The sequence below is a fragment of the Alligator sinensis genome, unplaced genomic scaffold (genome assembly GCF_000455745.1).
Source record: "Alligator sinensis unplaced genomic scaffold, ASM45574v1 scaffold391_1, whole genome shotgun sequence".
NCBI classification, from domain to species: Eukaryota; Metazoa; Chordata; order Crocodylia; family Alligatoridae; genus Alligator; species Alligator sinensis.
In genome coordinates, this window is record NW_005841889.1 from 3677651 (window position 1) to 3694899 (window position 17249).

The window sequence follows — 17249 nt, forward strand, 5'->3', positions numbered from 1 at the left end:
CCCCTCCCCGGGGGTTCTTCAAGAGGAGGTTATATAGGCATCTGACCCCAGACCTCTTTCCTGCCTATGCAGAGGGTCGGACTCAATGATCTATTGAGGTCCCTTCCGACCCTAACATCTATGAATCTATGTGCAATTAATGTTCATGAATTTACTGCACAGTAAATTCATGTGCAGGAAACTACTCCCAGGTATGCATCTACACATGCACCTGGGTCAGGAGCAAATTGTGCCCAACAGGAGCAGTATAGTCCAGGACTGTTCCTGTCCTACTCTGCCGCTATGCAGCATCCAGGGGGAGCTCCAAGTTCCAGCTGCAGCTACCCAGGTTCCACCCCAGGCTTCCAGGGGACACTGGGGGCAGCCCTGGGCTGGAAGGGGGCATTGGAGACAGCCCTGGGCTGACAGGGAGTACTGGGGGCAGCCTTGAGCTGGCAAAAGTCTCTGGGGGCAGCCCCAGGCTGGCAGGGGATATGAGGGCTTAGTTCCAAGCTCTGGGGGTAGGGGAAGAACTGCCCCCAGAGCTGAGGACTGTTCTTCCCCTGCCCCCAGAATTCAGGATTAAGTCACATACGAGTTGTGGCTGCCTGGTCTGACCAGGAGCAATTTGCTCCTGGGTCAGCCTCTACATGTGGATTTAGGTACATTAATATAAAATGCCATCGGGCAGTGCCTGTATCTGTCAGTACTACCCAATAGCACTTTACATTAATCTAGTGTGCACTAATAGTAGTGCATGTGTAGACAGTGGCTCTTTACTGCACATTAGATTAGTTTAATGCGCAGTAAAATGCATATGTAGACACATCCAGTGTATGTTTTACTTAAAACTAACCCTAATTATTTGGGACTCAGAAAGATATCTTTGTCTGTTTACTTATCACCACTTTTTACAAGTGAAACAATTTGAAAATTCTGAGTTTTGCTTTTTACTGTTTGTTCTTTCTCTGTTACTCATTTTGGCCAGTATATCTGACTTTTTTTTTTTTTTGTTACCTTCAGTTTCTGGCTGTGTAGAGGAATATTTTTCAACTGTTTTTATTATATACGAGAAGATAGTATTCATATTGAGGATATGTAAAATCTCTTTTAAAAAAAGGAACTGAAAATAATGTCTTTTTATCTTTAGTAAGGAAAAAACCTTGGTGAAATATCATCATCCTAAACCAGGAGCGAGCAATTATTTTGGGCAGAGAGCCGCTTACTGGGTTTTGGCAAGCCATTGAGGGCCGCATGACAGGCAGAATAATATTAATTTTCTAAATTTTTTAGGGGCCGGATAGAATGGCCTGGTGGGCCGTATCTGGCCCCAAGGCTGCATTTTACCCACCTCTGCCTAAACAATAACTCATTTTACATGTGATCTGCTTCTAACATTTAGAAAGGAACTTAGATTACTTACTACTTAGTTCATGCTCCCAGAAAACTTAGAGTTTATCTTTTTTTTCTCTGCTTATAACACAACTGGGACTCCTAGGCGCTACCACAGTACAGAAACAATAACAAAAAGAAGTACTTGGTCACGGTTTTGTGTTTATCTGCATTTATGAATGCTCTGATCCTACAAACAGTTATGCACATGAATAAACCTACTCATCCAATTAATTCATCATCAGTGGGGTTAATCTGATGAGTAAAATTGTTAGTGTTTGCAGAATCAGCACCTAATATAATTCATACTCATGTTTTATTGAAGGTCATTTGCCCTTTGCTTCCTGTAATTATTCATCCTTCCATGCATAAGAAATATTACCAAAAAAAAAAAAAAAAGCACACTCATGTTTCATTGTGACAGTGTGAAGATCACAGTCACCTAGGAAGAAATGGTAAAACAGTACTGCTTTCTTCTGAAGTTATACGTTCTTCACTATACCACTTGGTGGAGCTTAATGATTTAGGCTTTAATGAACCTTGCTTTTCAGAATAATGAATAGATTATATGATCTAGAGAAATGATAAATAGCCACCAGACCCCAAGAAGAAAATAACACACCAAAGCTAGAAAAGCAGAAGCATGTACTTGAAACTAATCTTGATGAATAGAGTATCAGATCAAAACTGTTGATTAAATTAGCTTTAACCCATCCCACCCTCCTTCCCTCTCTCTGGCTGCAAATAATGAAACATTCTGTATTTGGTCTTTTAATAAGAGCTGATTAAAGATTAATATCTTAATAATATTTGAGACCTTCAAATAAGAGGAATTATGGAAACGCATAATATTATGTTTCTTCTTTCAGACTGAAATTAAATTGAGCAAGGAATGACTTTCCTCGTGTAGAGTCCTGGATGTAGTTACACAATCTTGTTAAATCCTGTTCAGAATGTTTCTCTCTACATGCATAATAAGAAGCTAAAATGCATTCCCTTATTCACTGACAATCCCATCCTGATTGCGCTTACTTTGAAATCAATGGCAAGTCACTTCAGTGAAAGCAAAATCAGGACTTGGTTACACCAAGTGGCATATTGGAGCTTGTATAATTTAAGAAGCAAGCAGCAGTGTTTTAGGATTTCTTCTATTTTATTATTATTTATTCTATATTAAGCAGTCACAAGAAAACCTTGACCTCAGAGCCTGTTCTAACATCAGCCTTGTGAACCATTCTGACCCTACCTGTTGCTCGGACTCTGTACCAGCCTCTGTGTACCATATTTTGGGTGCGTCTACACATGTGCTTTAATGCACATTAGCCTATTTTAATATGCATTAAAGCATCACAAAAAAACCTGTGCTCTTTTGCTAACACACATTAAAATAAGCTAGTATGCCTTTTTCTAGTACTTCCCAAAGGAGGGTGTCTTTACATGAGCAGGGAGGCTGCTCCGACACGATGTAATTCCAGTGTGTCGGAGTGGACTCAATTAATCAAGTCTGCTGGAGCATGGCAATTACTGTGCTCCAGCAGCCTCCCACATCTTGTATATCAGCGTCCCCACACTTCAAAATGGAGGCGGGGGCACTTTATTTAAAGCTCATTTGATACGCTTTAGATAAAGCACCCCCACTGCTATTTTGAAGCACAGGGACACTGATACATGAGGCACTCCAGGCGCTTTAATTAGAGTAGCTCTCAGGCCACTCTAATTAAAGTGCCCTCCACCACCGCTCCTGAAGCATGTGCATAAATACCCGGAGGTACTAAATTTAATGCGCATTACCAAAAGCACATTAATGAATGTGTAGAAGAGCCCACTTGTTACTCTGCAAACTCATTGACTCCTAATTTTTAATACCTACCTAATTCTGTTACTTGTCATCAATTGATCAATAATTATTATAATCAACTGAGTGCTATCTGATGCTCTAGGCAGGTTTGACCCCTAAGGGTAAGCACCCAAAGTGAGGTACATTGTGTGTGATCAGTCAAAGCCCTGTATTGAAAAACTGAAACATGTCTGGTACTTTATATCCTCTGCCCTATATCCTCTGCCCCATTTATCTCCTGCTCAGTGTGTTTCTAGGGAATAAATGGGCAGGTCTGTATGGGCAGGTCCCTTCCCCAGTGGTCAATGGAAGGAAAATGGAAAACAAAGGGGCCCAGTCCTGAAAGGAGCTTTGTGTAGATTGATGTGTCCCCCGAGATGAAGCATTCTTTGCTTGACAAAATCTTTCACAGAAATCTTAATAACTGCAAACCCTTGATACGTGTGTTAAAGATGATCCAATCTGGCTATATGTGCCTGCAGTGCATATACATGTTAGCTCTGATACAAGGGGCCCTCTCTCTCTTACAATGGTTACAAGAAAGGAAGGACACCATATGACCCTCTCCCCAAGACCAGGAACATTGATGAGACATTGGATACTTTCTTTGTCATGAAGAATCATTGTAACAGTTTGTAGGAATATAATTACTGTCTGTAAATACCAACATTTAACATGCATTGTTACCTGTCAAGGAAGGTTCACATTTTTCTCTCATGCTTTGCAGCGATAAACCCCTTAAATCTAATATACTTTATAATCATTATAATGATCTTCCATTAAGATTAAGATTCACAATGGCAAAACTGCATGAGAGAAGTGATATGACAGTCCATGGTAAACTTGAATTTTACTCCATCATGGCTGCATTCAGCACTGAACAACAAAAGAGCATGCATTTCAAATGCCACCAAAAAGGTCAAAGGTCCACCTGAGCCCACTAGCCCATTAGACGAGCATGGTGAAGACATACTAACTTCCATAGCCCATAGCACACAAGGGAATGATGTGGTCACTCTGGGCGCTTGTACATGTGGTGCCATTACCATGTACACATGACAGAAATGTTGCTTTGTGTGGCTTAATGGCATCACATGTACACGTGCAAGAGTTTGGAGGGTTTTAAATGAGTTTGGATTGTTGCAAACTAAACTACATTCCATGTGATTTAGTTTGCAACGTTGCACATTCCAATGATAAAGCTGTTAGCTCACCCCCTAGCCATGGCAGAGGTAGGCAGGCTCCACAGAAAAAAAAAAAAGAATTGGGCCCCTTGGCACTTTTGCCTTCAGCAGGCTCCTGCGGTCAGCAGGACACCTGGGGCCACCTGGAAACAGGCTGACTTGCCCATGGGGCAGCATTGGAAGGTAGCAGAGGGCAGCTGGGTTTGCTGGTAGCCAGAGAAGGCAGTGTGGGTATGGTACACAGGGCGCTGGAAGCCTAGGTGGGCTACTAGTTGGCTGGGTGCTGCCCCAGCTCAGAGGCACCCGATCCAACACTTCCCCAAGCCCACCCAGGCTTCCAGTGCCCTATGCACTGCCCCCCCCCACCTTCTCTAGCTACCAGCTGGTGGCCAGAGGAGATGGTGGGGATGGTGCACAGGGCACTGGAAGCCCAGGAAGTATTGCATCAGGTGCCTTTGAGCTGGGGCAGTATCCGGCCTGCTAGCAGCCCGCTTGGGCTGCCCCAGGGCGTGTCACCACTGTGGAGGGAAGGACGGGGGCACCTGCAGCTCAGGGGCTGCTCAGCCCACTGGCAGCTCCCCCTCGGCTGCGGGCAGGCTCCAGCTCTGACAAAAAGAAGAAAAAAAAAAGGATTGGAAAAATTGAAATGGTTTAGTCCTCAGGGTTTTATTCTATGCCCCACAATTTAAATTTAAGGGGTGTAGAATAAAACCTGAGCATGAGTGACTGGTGCCTCCTGAATCCAGGTGGGGCACCTGCAGAAGCTGCTGATAGCAGTGGCCCTGTCAGGGAGGGCACCAGCCCTGCCAACAGCATTGGTGTAAGCTGTTGGGGGGGGGGGGGAGCACATGCACCCCCCTGTACCCCCTACCAGTCGCCTATGACCCTGAGGACTAAACCTTCATCAAGTGTACAAGTGCCCTATCTGGCTGCCCTGCACTACCTAGTACCCACTTACAGCTGGGTTAGCTGTGGGCAGCCTGTGGCAGAAGCAGAGCTCAAATTCATGCCACCAAAGACATAATAAAGCCTCTTTAGCCTCTCTGCCTGTCATGGGGATATGACATCTTTGTTCTTCCTTAATTGCTTCTTCCTAACTTGACTTAATTTCTCCATGTGTTTCTGGCACGTGAGAACATGGTGCACTGTAGTATGTTGCACACGTTGCAATTCCTAGGCACACATGCATGAGTAAAAGTTGAAACAGCAGTGGGCTATTGATGAAAATTTAATTAAAAGGTTGGAACAGTAAAGGAGAATCCAGAAGCCTGGAGCTTGCTTTTAATTTGTTTTGTTTTGGTGTTTGTTTGTTGTTGGGGGGGGGGGCGGTTGGTTGCACAATAGCCTTATCTCGGTGTTTGTTTGTTGTTGGGTGGGGGGCGGTTGGTTGCACAATAGCCTTATCTTTTCCTTTTTATTTATACATTTGTTTTCAGTTTAACAAAGTGTTGTTGTAGAAGGGCCTGAGAGTTATGACTACGTAACAGGGTCTGGACAGATGACACAATAACTGGAGTAATTTAACTCAGATTTTAGTCTGTACTAAGTAGTGGACATGCAACCAGCTTTCCTAGGGTGTAGCTAGCTAGTAGTCCATGCTATTTCCAGTAGGTGAGACAGATAATAATAACCCAATTGCATTAAGTAAGTAACTACCCAGGAATGTAAGAACATTTATACACATACTTTTCTGTCCCATGACTCACAAGAGATCCACAAGAGATTAAACAAGTCTGCTCCACACGCGAGTTGAGCTGAACTATGCTGCACTGCATGCCATTGTATAAGTGGTAAAATGCGCGTCAGCATGCAGAAAATGGCGGAGGTGCACCTTTGAACCAAAGTGCCTTCAATGTGTTTTAGTTCAAAAGCAGGCTGCTGCCATTTTCTCAGCACTGATGCACCGATTTTGCCCCTCATAAAACTGTAAGTGTCACAATGCCAGACACTTTTCAATGCTCCCGGCGCTGCAGAACTTACACATGTAAAAATGTCCTAACTGACTAAAATAGTTAATATACAACATTTACTCCATAGTAAATTAATCTGGAGAAAGTTGCTATTTTTTGAGGGGAGAGGCAAGGATTTCTGAGGGTGATATCTTTTATTGGACTAACTATATAGTTGGGATAAAATAAGACAAGGTGTTGAATGCAACACATTCTTCCTCAGGTCTGATCACAAGAAGCCAGGCATAGTGTAATGAAAAACAATAGTGGGAGGGGTGAGAGAACATCTCTTACACTACCGTATTATGGGGGGCAATGTTACTCCTGAAAATAGAGACTTTCATAGATTCATAAATTGTTAGGGGCTGGAAGGGACCTTGCAGATCATCAGGTCCAGCCACCTCACTCTAGGCAGGAGGACAACTGGGGTTAGGTGACCCCAGCGAGATGCCTGTTTAGTCTCCTCTTGAAAACCTCCAGGGTAGGTGACTGCACCACCTCCAGAGGGAGTTTATTCCACAGTCTGGACACTGTGACTGTGAAGGAGTTTTTCCTGGTATTAAGCCTGAAGTGACCTTCCAGGACTTTTTATCCATTGGTCCTCGTCTTCCCCGGGGGTGCCCTAGTGAACAGTTGTTCACTGAGCTCCTGATGTACTCCTCTGATATAGTGGTAAGCAGCTATTAAGTCCCCTCTCAGCCTTCTCTTCTTTAAGCTAAAGAGGCCCAGGTCCCTCAGCCTTTCCTCATATGGCTTGCCTTGCAAGTCCGACTCTTCTCTGGACCCTCTCAAGCTTTTCCATGTCCTTAATGAAGTGCAGTGCCCAGAACCAGATGCAGTACTCCAGCTGTGGTCTCACCAGTGCTGAATACAGCGGAGTATCACTTCCTTAGTTTTACACAAGATGCATCAGTTGATGCATGCCAGCGTGTTATTTGCCCTGCTGACCACTGCCTTGCACTAATGGCTCATCTTCATGCGACGGTCAGTCATTACCCCTAGATCCCTTTTAGCCTTGGTGCATGTCAAGCTGTTGCCACCGAGCCTGCATGTATGTTGAGGGTTGTTTGCCCCCAGATGGAGCACTTTACACTTGGAAGTGTTAAACTTCATCTGGTTCCGGTCTGCCTAACTCTCAAACCTGTCCAGGTCTGCCTGCCTCTACAACCTATCTTCTGATGTGACCACACTGCCCCATAGCTTGGTGTCGTCCGCGAACTTGGCCAGTGAGCTTTTCACTTCCCCATCCAAATCATTGATAAAGATGTTGAAAAGCACCAGTCCAAGCATGGGCCCCTTAGGGGCACCACTGGCCACTTCGTGCCAGGACAACACAGATCCATTCATGAGAACTCTCTGGGTCCCAGAGTGGAACCCTGCAGCCAGTTTCCACCCACTGAACTGTCGAGGAACTGAGCCCACAATCTTCCAGTTTTCCCACAAGGATATTGTGGGATACTAGATCAAAAGCCTGTTGGAAGTCTAGGTATATAACGTCTACCTCATCTCCCATGTCCAGGTGCTGAGAGACCTGTTCGTAGAAGGAGATGAGATTGGTAAGACAAGACCTACCCGTGACAAAGCCATGCTGGCTGTCATTCAGAATCTTACCTTCTGCAAGCGTATCACACACACATTCTTTAATGAGCTTTTCCAGGATTTTCCCTGGGATAGAGGTTAGGCTGATTGGCCTATAGTTGCCTGGGTCCTCCCTCTTCCCCTTCTTGAAGATGGGCACAATGTTGGCCCTCTTCCAGCCCTCAGGGATTTCCCCCGTGCACCACAAATTCTGAAAGAGCTTTGCCAGGGGTTCCACAATGACCTCAGCCAGCTCCTTCAGCACTCTTGGATGAAGTCCATCCGGTCCTGCTTACTTATAAATGTCTAGCTTTTCTAGTTGGTATGGCACCAGATCAGTATCCACAGTGGGGAGGCTGTCATTCCTGGCATGTCCCACATGAGATTTATCTCGCTTGTCTTTCCCCTTGGTCTGGTGAAATACCAAAGCAAAGTGGATATTCAGGAGTTCAGTTTTTTCCTGAATGAGGTGTTAAGCAGGGATCCCACACTCCCATTTGTTTTCCTTCTACTGCCTACATACCTAAAGGACTTTGTATTGTCCTTGACTCCCGTGGCTAACCTAAACTCAGTCACTGCCTTGGCTTTCCTGATCATTTCCCTACTTACTCCATAGCAAAGCCATGTCATGTATCTTCTCTGCTTTTGCTATAAAGTTTACTCACAGAGCAACATACTTAGAGTCATGATAACTTATCATATGAGTAGATGCATTGTGTGTCAAACCACTTTTTCATTTTCTTGTTCATAAATGATGGACCCTACTTGGATGGATGCTTACTACATAAATGATTGTTTTGTGAAACAAGGTTATATATTCTCATCTTTTCTGTAATTTATAGAAAAATACAATATCAAAGGGCCAAGTACTGCAAGCAATATAGTGTGGAGCAGAGATAAGCTGCTGCTTGGTTTTATTAAATATAGCAGAAGTTATGTCTCATTTTTACAAGTGCAATTGACAGTGAGGAATGATAACAGGTGCTATTATATTCTTAAACAAATCTGTCTACTGTGCCACACAGATCCTTTTTTCTTAAAATAGACTTATTTTTTAATACAATGTAATTCCATGGTCAAAAATGAAAAAGAAGGCCATGTACTTGCTGAAAACAGTTAACATAGAGAATTTCAACTATGTTAAAAAGAAGCCACATAATTGTCTTCTTGAATTAAATGGAAAAATCCTGTTTTGTTGGCATCCTTCCCATTTTACTATTGATCCTAACAACATTATGGAGTCAAAATAGGGACTGGCACATGGATATTTTTTAAGGTACATTTTAAAACCAATATAGACTTTGTATCAGGAGCTTCAAAATGCATATGGCTGTTGATATAAGAGATATTTTTCCAATCACTTGAGCTTCTAACAAGCAAGTATTTTGGTGTGATGTACCTATTGGAAGTTACATTTTTTCTGGTCTCTTTTAGCAATATAGACCATGTTCTTGTGTTCAGAACCAGACAGGCAGACTTGTGCCTATAAAGAATCATACTGAAGTCCATTTGGCATCTCACTTATATTTGATTGCAAGATCAGGGCCAAGAAGTTCCTTAACTGAAAATAAAGATGGATAAATAATTTAATACATACTTCAGACTTGATTATAATTATTATTATAATTTATAATTAACTCATCATTATGAATCCATCTGCCTATAAAGGAAGCACCGATCAAGTGATTAGGCAGATTGTGCAGATTTTGCAAATATGAGCATGTGCATTGTTTGCCTCCATTGTCTGTGCTCCATCTATTCTTAGTGGGGCTTAAATATAGCTTCCTGGGACCTGGGTTCTGTTTTATTTCAGAAGCAGCATCACGTTGTTGCTGCCTACATGTACACCAAAGTAAGATGTCTCTGGTTGTGCATTCTGCAGATCTCTGACCCTCCTTTCTTTAATTACACGATGAATGAAATAGTTAACCATTTTGCCATTTAAATTATCATGGCTGAGCACTTTACTGAGATGAATGAGACAGTTTACATCTCTGAGACATAGCTCCGGGCTTTCTGTAGATTTCTCTCATCACCTGCCCACATTCTTGATGTTTTCTTTGTAATGGCTGGAGATATTTTGAAAAAGAAATCTCAGATTGTGGTGGAACAACATAACAGCTTCAGAGAGCTGCAGGTATGATTTAGAGGTTCCTGAATCGTGCTAACAATTTAAAATGCTGAAGTATTTACAGCATGTGGAAAATGCTATATACATATTATACTATAGAAATGAAGACTGTTCTAAACACACACAAACTATGTTTGTGTTAACTCCTTGACCTGAACTATTATGTCTATAAACAAATAGCGAGAACAGAACATAAATGATCTAATCCAGTTAACATTGTGAAACGGTTTTTATTAATTTAATTTTTTTTAAGAAAACAGAATTACTATATAACCCCATACTAAGACAAGTGGTACATATGTATTATGGTGAACAAGACACGAAGTAAAACAGTGATGCCGTTGTAAATAGCAGTAGACTTGCATTTTACCTAACATTGTGTTGTGTTAAAGCACACCTACATAAAACTTAAGGCCAATCTAATTGTTTCCACAAGCCATTGTAAAAAATCTTTGAGCAAATAAACATTTCCCTAATGTATTGGAATTTCTGAAAGATAAACTATTAACGGAGGTGAAAATTGACTTTTTTATGCAAACTAAGAAATGCAGAAAGACAGCATAGATCATTAGTAGTAGCAAAAACCTAAGATTATATTTACTCTTCTAATAACCTAAGGTCTTAGCAGGAACATAAATCCCATGTTGGCTTAAGACTAAAATATATGGTTTTTAATTTGTCAGTGATCCCTCAGTCTCTTTGCTCAGTGCTTATTGGTTTGCCCAGGCAATACGGAATGTTTTAAACCAAGGGCTAGGTAGGTTAGAGGTTAAATAGAAGCCACCCCACAAGCTGCTTCTGATACCATAATTTATACAGGCTGGAGTTCACACTAGCAATTAGGTTCACACAGACCTTTCCATTCCGCTTTGGTCAGTGGTTGCCCGCACCATGGAGAAAACCAGACACTTGATTGGAAAGCAGCTACAGATTCAGGCACTGCTGTGTAAACTGCTGTGATTTTAAAGATGTGATTAAAACCAGGATGTCTGAGGTATTGCTTTGTCTACTTTGCAGTTCAAAAGGGGCAGAATTTGCAATGCCACCTGCACAGCAGCTATCAACTGTGGATCTGTTTCCATGCTGCTACAACACAGCTTTCTGGTTGTTGGAACAATGTTGTTCAGTATTTTCCATACCTTTAGTTTTAGAGTGTTCCCTTTTTGGCTGACTGGCTGGTTCCCCCCACCAGGGTATCAGGATGCCCATAGAGTCTCTTGGTAGCTGTTTCTAGATAAATCGAGAGGACAGGTAATAAGATAACTCCTGCATCTGAGCAGGATTTGCCCTGTCAGGTTCTATTTAAGGCAGTCACTGGGGGCTTTGGTTGCATTAGGGTCTTTTCTGTTTCTATCTGCAAGTTTGTTTAAAGCAGGTGGTCTCTCTGGGTGTACAATTTTAGGCTTTGATCTCCAAAAGTGAGTTACAGTGAAATGTTAGATTTTCTTATGAGGCTCTTGACAAAAAGAAGAGCTTTAAATAAGCACTGAGTGTTTCTTCCACAGCTCCTCAGCATTTCACTCTTCATTCTGGATGTGCAGTCTAGATGATCTATCCCTGACAATAAACTTGTGTTCCTTAGCAGTTGCCTACCTTCATTTTCCTGGGAAGGGGTTATCATTAGCTGTAGCAGAAAACTATATCCCACTATATGTCAGATCTGAGTAATGTAATATTAAACTCTACTGTACTATGGCTACAGTCAAGTCATAGCATTTTTTTGCTTCCCTATTCTTTATCCAGTATATAGGAATCTATGTAGTTGGGCTACTATGTATGGCTCCTTATGAATAGAGTAGGTGATACAAGCCTACAGTAGCACAGGAAAACTTTATTTTTTCATTTGTCTATTAGTTTGTTAAAGTAAAATGATAGCAAGATGTTTGATTAAAAACCACAGCATTTGATATTGGGGTTTCTATTGATTTGTGTCCCAGATTATGCCATTTTAAAGGAGCCAGGTGGCCACAAGGGGATGACTTGGCATGTGCTATTCTTGTGCAAGCAGGGATCTCAACAAACGTCAAAGGTTAACACTGGGTAATAGTCCATGGCAGGTTGGCCTACAGAGCCCCTCTTGATGGATCCTGTGCTTGCCCTTTGCTTCTGAAGAAAACTTCATCTGGGAGTTCCCTGTGGACAAGAGCTGCAAAGAGCTCCAGCCTTTCCTGGGACTATTAAACCAGCATACTCACAAGAGCGCTTCTGGCTAGAAGCTCCCAAGGCTGTCCAGTTTTCCTGCTTCTTTTACCAGGAACACAACAATTCTTTGAGTTCCCTGATCTTTGTGTTTTTTCTTGGGGTGCTTGTACACATGAGGGGGGTTTAGTTCCCTTAATTTGAAATGTTGGGGTTTCAATTTGTGGGCTTTTGTGACCCACTGTTTCAATTTAGGGGCTTCCATCACTGTGACGGAATAGTGATGGCCTGCCAGCAGCTCCCTACCCCCACCCCAGCTGGCAGGTTCTGCCGGGCAGGGGGGGGAGAAAGTGGCAAGGGGCCAGATCCTTTTTTTTATGGAGCCTGCACGCCTCTCACACCAACAGTTCCTGAGCTGCAAGGGCTTCTGGTCCTTTCATCCGCAGCAGTGGCTCCCCCACCCACAAGTGGCAGCCACCTGCTAGCAGCCTGCCCAGGCAGCCGTGGAGGCAGGTGCCATCATGGAGGGAAGGACTGGCCCCCCCTGCAGCTCAGGGACCACTGGCAACTTGCCCCCCTGGCTGCATGAGGCCGGCAGGCTCCACCAGGAAAGAAAAAAAAACAGTGGGCCTCTTGCTGCTGTTTTTTTTTCCCCTGGCAGAGCCTGCCTGCAAGAGCTATCACTGGGCCATACAGACCCTGAGCTGTGGGGGGTGATCCCCCACAACCAATTGTGCTGACCAGGTTGGGGGGTCTCCCAGCAGCCAATCTCACTCACCAAAAAGTGGCCACGCCACTTCTGGAAGTCTCCCAGCCACTTCTGGAGGCAGCGTGGCTGCTTTTGCTGGCGGCCCCGCTCTCCAGCTGGTGCTCGCAGGGGGGCCACCAGTGCTCCCGCCTGCCCCCCTGCCTGTTGCCTACACAGGGAGTGCACCTGTTGCCTCACGGGGTTGCGCCAGCGCTCTCAGGGGGTGCACATGGACCCCCATGCACCCTCTACGTATTGCCACTGGGGCAGGTGCTGCCCCAGCTCCCAGGCAGCACCTGGCCTGATCTGATGGTGCATAGGGTAATGGAAGCCTGGGTGTGTGGAAGCTTGGACTTGGCAGGCTTCCAGCACCCTGTGCACTTTCCCCACTGCCTTCCCACCGCCTTGGGCCACCCAGGAACAGGCTGGCTTGCTCTGGGCCAGTGCAGGAAGGTGGCAGGAGGGTGGCTGTGTGGGCTGGTGTCTGGAGAAGGTGGCAGGGATGATGCACAGGGCACTGGAAGCCTGCCAAACCCAAGCTTCTGTGAGCCCATCCAGGCTCTCAGTGCCCCATGCACCATCCCTGCTGCCTTCTCCAGGTGCCACGCATGTACACATGCATGATTTTTGTATCTACAATGGGACAATTTGCCCCAATCAAATTAAAATATATTGGAGGTGGTCTAAGTTGCCACGCTCAAATAAGTTTTGACATAAAAAAGATTGTTCACGTGTACATTGTGATGCCATTATATTAGACAAATGATGATTTCTTATCACTTTTTGTCATGTGTACGTGGCCCCACCATCACGTGTACAAGCGCCTCTAGAGAACATCCGCTTTCACTTTCACAACCTGTCCTGCAGCCTTTCCACTACTGCAGGTACTTACCAATGATAATGGAGGCTGGCATGCTACTGCATGCCAGCCTCCAGCCTCTGTATCAGAAGGGGACACATATCCCTGTCTTAATGACATCTTCATTCAGGCAGCTTTAGTCTCTTAACTATCTTGTTCGAGGATATTGGCACTGTCGTTTATGCTCTTTTAAATCAGTTCCTGATAAGGCAGAACTACTTCCAGTTTAACTTTTCCCTTGAACATCCCACTTCACAAATGGCCCTGAATATCTGTCCATTGAAAGCTTTCACTTTCTGGTAGTCTTTTTTCCTTGTTGAAAGCCCTGTTGCTAACCAGAACATCTAAATCCTTCATTATTCCAGAGCAGCGTTGTGCTGCTTTAAATGCACAAAACTGTGATGTAAAAGTTCCCAGAGTCCAAAAGAGATGTTTAGCTTTTCGTCCTTTCTTCTGTCCATATACCAGTCTCCCCTCCATGAAGAAACCCTTGTCATTGTTTTGGCAGATCATGTCTATCTGTACTCTAATGATCTTGTCCATATACTCTGCTATTCTCTAGCCCACTTTGTATATCACCATGGAGAAAACGAGTGTTTTGTGAAGGAACCCATATTGGCTATCAGAGTCACCTTTGCTTTCCTAAATAGAGATTTCTGGCTCATGAATTCCTACATACTTGTCCATTGAGAAAATTAAACAACCTTCTATCGACCACTAAAAAGATGGTTACAACAAAATCTTCCTCTTGGCAGTGATGATTTGGGGATTTTGAACAGAAGCATCTTTGCCTTCTGTTCTTGAGGCTGTGGTAATATCAGTCTTCTCAGCTGCAACAGTTCTGGAAAAATGGAGCCTGAAACCCTTGTTCTTCAAGGGTATTAGCCAGTCTGGGGTATGGTCCTCGGATTGATGTATCCTGATAGTACCTGCCAAGCTTCCTTGACCCTGCTCCCTATAAGCCTGCTTCCTACTTTGTAACACTTTTGAGTGGAGCTGAAACGGATTTGGGGTGGTTCTTCTGGTGCCCAAGATGTAGGAAAAAGCAGCTTCAATATTGCTGAATTCCAAGTGACTCCACTGCTGCCAGCTGTCAGACCCAATTAATCCAGCAACAAGTTCCTATGTTGATGCCTCAAGATCCAGGACTCACTCTTTCATGGCCTTGAGCTCTAAAACTGTGTTCCTCTCACTCTCCATCAGTTGAAGGGAGTAGTTTTCTTGAGTTGATGTGGCACATGGAGCACTAATGTCCAATACTGCTTACCCTGGGATATTTTAAATTCTCTTTGCCAGTGTTCAGGAAAGGCCTCAAAGATCATGAATTCATCTGGAAATCCCATAGAGTGATTCAATCCTCCTCTTCCATTTTCTGGTACAGCCATCATCTGAGCCTTTAGATAAGATTACTAACTTCAGATGAAGAAAGGAAAAAAATAATGTTTTCTTCCTTCCTTAACCTAAGCAAGGTATGTGTATTGGTCAAACTCTCTAGTTTTTTCTTGACCTTAGTCTCCTTTCTATCCAGATAGATATTTTATTTTGGTTTTTTATCCTGAAGGGGACACTGAATAATACCTGGATTAAACACATTGTCCTTTCATTCTCTGTTAAAGCATTTATCTTCTCCTCACCACAATGCCTCTTTCTTAAGAGAGAAGCAAATTAATGGAACTTTCTGTCTGCTTTGAGGGTTGCATGAGTGTGGCTTTGGCTAAACCTACTATAGTCATATGGATTTGAGGCTGTATTCTCACAGTAATGAACCAATTAGGTGCTGTTTGGCTAAAGAGGTTGTATTTTCATAGGCAGTGCATGAAGGGCTATGAGATCTCTAAATGTATGTAGGCACCTATGTCCTATTGAAATGATTGATACTAAAACAAAATGCTTTTGTGGACTTCTCAGCTTCCAAGATATGTGAAGCAGCAGCATCTCCTCGCTCCATTATGTCACTGTCAGGTAGGCCACTGCTTCTCATTATGGCTTCTTTCACTGCAGGGCCTGGCTGGCAGCAGAACGTGGCAGCCTTGCTTCTTGGAGTTCCTGTTTGACAATATTGTCTGCTCTTGATTCAGTCTGGTAGAAGAAAGAGTTGTACCTACTTTCTTCTATTCTCCCACTTGGGTAGTGTCTTGCTGCTGACTTAATTATTTTTCATACTAGCTTGTATGCTGTTTCTTTTTTATAGCTGTGGAAATTTTCTAGCTGGAGAGGGAGTGAATTCTGGGTCAAGCTTATATAATAACCAAGTGTAGGGTTTCAGAGCTTCTCTTGTTAGCATAATGCATTCTGTCCCTTACTTTGCTGCCCATGAAGTGAAAAGAGACTGTTGTGCAGAAATATCTGAGACACCATTAATTCTTCAAATGCAAGTAAAAGTAAAAAGTCTGAGTACTTCAGTATTAAATTACAATGCATCGATTTACACTGAATTTATAATGATCACAGATATCAATTGCATATTTTAAAATGAAAGCTTTAGAATTCTTACTTAATTTAAAGAAACCATCTGTTTTCATATAAAAATATTACAGCTTTATATTCCTTAGTACTTCTTTCATTTTAATTAGCTGTGGTTGCCTGGCAGTCAGTTTCTACATATTTCAGGACTTGATACTGGTGAAGACTGGAGGGTTTTTAAATGTTATTGATTTACCTTCAGGACAGAGAGAGCACAGCCTGATAGCATGAACTTTGCTAAGGGCTACACCTGTGTATGTGGCAGATAGGATGTGGATGGCAGCTCCTTTCATCTATCTCGCACCAACAGCAGTGTCACTAGAGCTGCCCTGTGTGTATTTCCACACCGAGCCCACCATTATTCACTAGTGGGGGGCTGAAATGCTAGCAAAACGGAGATTTTAGGTCACATCTGGCCAACCGCACGCTCAAATCAGCATCCAAAGGCTGCCGCCAGGGCCCTCCTCCACGGGGAGCTGTTTCAGTGCCCTCCACAAGTCCGTTCTTCACAATCCCGCGTCAACGTGTGGCCCACCTGGCAAAGACACGGCGAGAGCCGCTCGGCTCCAGCCCGTCCCGCTGCGGAGCGGAGAAACGCGGGGGCGGGACTGGATTGTATTGTCTGCTTGGGTGAGACCCAGCACAAAGCAGCGCTGGTCGGTCCGTGCCTGCATGACAGCTGCTACTCTGAGCTCAATGGCAGCCTGAGCCTGCAATGGTGTCCCTGCCCCTGGAAATCCTCCCACCGCTTGACATGCGGATGAAGAGGGTTTCTCGGCCCCTGCCCCGCACACCCGTGAGCCCCGGGCCGGGAGCCCCCGCCCCCGGCTTCCCCTGACTCGCCCGGCGGCTTCCGCACCGGCCTTGGCACAACCGCGCGGAGAAGCCGCACGGGGCTCAGGAGCTTCATGAGGAAAGAAGTCGCGGGGGGTGGGGACGGGTCTCCGGGCGAGGCCGGGGATGCTCCTCACCAGCATCTCCTCAGCGCCG

General features: G+C 44.1%; 1 long non-coding RNA gene across 1 annotated transcript; it reads right to left on the bottom strand.

Moving 5' to 3' along the window:
* Window positions 1–8808: 8808 nt before the first annotated feature.
* Window positions 8809–17249, bottom strand: LOC112549285. Its single transcript, XR_003092673.1, has 3 exons — window positions 17231–17249; window positions 11190–11280; window positions 8809–9480 (listed from the first exon to the last, which is right to left on the bottom strand). It is a non-coding gene; the product is annotated as an uncharacterized LOC112549285 (long non-coding RNA).